Source organism: Theobroma cacao, chromosome 9, assembly GCF_053813885.1.
Source record: "Theobroma cacao isolate CCN51 chromosome 9, ASM5381388v1, whole genome shotgun sequence".
Classification (NCBI taxonomy): Eukaryota; Viridiplantae; Streptophyta; class Magnoliopsida; order Malvales; family Malvaceae; genus Theobroma; species Theobroma cacao.
Window position 1 is genome coordinate 41,533,915 of NC_142647.1, and position 3,230 is coordinate 41,537,144.

The window sequence follows — 3,230 nt, forward strand, 5'->3', positions numbered from 1 at the left end:
CTTGAAATCTTTTGAAGTTGAACAATTTTACTAAACCAAATTTTAATGAAAGAAGAAGAAGAAGAAGGGGAGAAGAACATGATAGAGTTAGAAAGTGATAAAAAAGAGGAACAATAAAATAATGTTGTGAAGAGAGAGAAAATTTTATTTATTTAATTAATTATAAAAAACTTTTAAACATTTAAGTTTAAGTCCTAAAAATTTTTAAAACTACAGTATTTGATGAGCTGACATATATAGAAATTATAGACAATGCATCAAATAGAAACCCTAACTTATAATACTACGTACTTTTTATTTAAAAAAAAAAGAAATAAAGGAAAAGAACCACAACAGCTTAATGAAGAACCGTATAGTGGACTTGGAGAATGAGGGAGATTTCCGAAAAGGGGAAGTTGTTCCCACTTTTGCAAATTAAAGTAAATTTTCTTAATTCTAAAGATTTGATTATTCGCTACTCCTAAAAGTTGGAAATTTGTCTTATTGGATAATTAGTCAGCTAGTAACTGCTAAACTCTTTTTCTTCTAATTTCCATTGTTTGGTAGTGAGGTTTTCTCTTTATTGACTCTTCAAATGCCGGACTCCTCACTCTTTTTCTTTTTATCTTTACGACTTCATGTTCATTTTTTTCTTTGAAAGTTACTTCATGTTCATTTTTTTCTTTGAAAGTTACTTCATGTTCATTTTTATCTCGACATCAGTCAACCACGAGATTTTCTTCCTTTTTTGGCAAAAAAAAAAAAAAATCAACCATTTTATTTTATAATTTTAGGAAAAGAGAAATTCAAACTAAATTCTTACATAAAGTCATAAATATCCCTATTATTGAAGAATATTCCTTTCCTTTCAAGTTAAATGTTCATTTTCCATTTTTAATTATCTCCATATAATATTCACCTTCTCCATATAATATTCCTTCAAAGTTTTCAAAGCTTTCAAATCCGAAAAAAATTAAAATACTGAGATAAGTAAAAGATAGGAGAAAATTATATAATATTTCATAGTCCAACTAATTAATTTATGGTAGTAACTAGTAAGATATTTGTATTAATACATAACTTATTTATTCTCCGTTTGATTGATATTTTATTTTTTATTTGATAAAAAAATAAAAAATGAATATTGAAAAACCAGACAAATGATAAAAGATAAAAGCTATAATATTTTACAAAAATCCCTTAAACTATTTAAAAAAATTTAAATAAACTCTTATTTTAATATTATGTTTAATAAAGACCTTATACTTTAATTAAAGGTCAAATAAGCCATTATGATAAATAGTTGAATAACTATAGTTAGTTAAAACATACTTGTCATTTTTATACCACGTAATATTGACATGATAAGGTAACATGTCATAGTGGATGGTGGCATGACATGAAGATACGTTCACATAACATTTTTTACCATCCACATTTTGCCATGTTAGCGTTATGTTGGTATATAATGACAAGTGATATTTTAATTAATAACAGTTAATCAACTATTAATCATAAATACTTATTTAACTCAAATTAAAAGTATATGAATTTGATTAAACGTAATTAAAAAAACATTGCAATAAATTTGACTTAAGACATTACATTTTTAAAATGTGCTACTAAAAATATTTTTAATAATACTTTTTTTTATGTTTTTTAAAACATTTTTATAAATCTCAGTTCACTATATAAATTTTTAAATGCATTATGAATAAAATGTAACGATAGAAATTATATATACTAGCAAAAGTTACATTAAATGTGAAAAAAGTAAACCTAAAAATTTAAATAGTTGCATTTTTTAAAATTTAACTATATAAAAAAATATGTCGCCCAAAGAAATATGATTAAAACTCAATTTTTTTGTAGTGAAATAAAAAGTTGTTTAAATTTTCTTCAATAATTCGAGAATTTTTTAAAACATTGTCAAGATAAAAAGTAAAAACATTAATCAAAAGAAACCTTTTTTTTATAAATAAATATAGATTATCTAGAATATCGAATATGATAAATTACTTGCGGAATGTTTATAGGTAACAATTGACAAAGCAACGGAGGAGTGAGCAGAAATTAACCAAACTATTCCTTTACCTTTTACTAAAACATAAAACCAATTGGTAAATGCAACTTTTAAACCAATTGTCGTTAAATCACTGGCTTTTTATGTATGTCAAATTGAATTGATAGTTTGTGGCCACTTTTATCTGTCCCAAAATATACGGTTGCCCTTTGAATTAAATTTATTCAGCAAAGACAGGCTGTGATTGTATACAGTCCGGTATTTAAAAACATATATACAGCCTAAGCTGTAACCCATTATTGTAGGCCATTTTATCACATCTATTGTACGTCAAATTAATCTTGATGTTGAGATGTCCTTATCCTGTCACTATTAATGGGTCACACTTTTTGATAATTTCATTTGTGTGATAAATTAGTTATTAAGTATTAATTTTGACACGATATTTTTTACTGACAACTTATTACTATTGTGGTTTTGTTAAATCTATAATGTTGCACTAGTGTAAAAATTCTCCTGAACTAGTTAAGGAAATGCTTTGCTTAATTTTTTTTTTGACAACATCATGTTATCTGGCTAATTGGTTGCCACAAACAAAGTTTCATAACAAGAAGCAATATGTGCAAAAACAACCTAAGCTTGACCTGCTTACAGGTGTAATCCCTCTTTTGTAAGGATCCAAGGCCTCGGGTCTAAATGCAGAAAAATCAAGAGTGGTGAAGGAGTCTCCAACTGATGGGGATCTTCAAAATAGAAACAAGCTGATGCTTGAAGAGGCAGAAGCAATATGGGCTTTGGGAAGGAATTTGTTGGGTGGAGTAGTGTTGTAACGTGCAGGTTCGAGAACCCAGCCGCTAGATGTAGGGTGATTTAGGGAGTCGCCACCAATCTTTTTTTTTAGATGTGATTGGCCACCCTATTTTGTTCTACTCGACGAAATCCTAAATTAAATTTAGGTCTATCGAAAGAACGATAAATTGGTCTACGTATCTTTTAGATTTGAGTTCGGAAGTACGGTTACGCACAGGGAAGGGTTAGCACTCCCATGACGCCCGTTCCACGAATGGTACCATTTAATCATACATTATCCTAACCCATTAATTTTATTCTTATGTTTCCTTAATTGTTATTTATTTAATTTTTCTTTTATTCTATTAATCAAGTCAAAATATTTTACGGGTTTGGCGCACACGTGATGCAATTGTGAAATGCATGGCATAAAATCGAG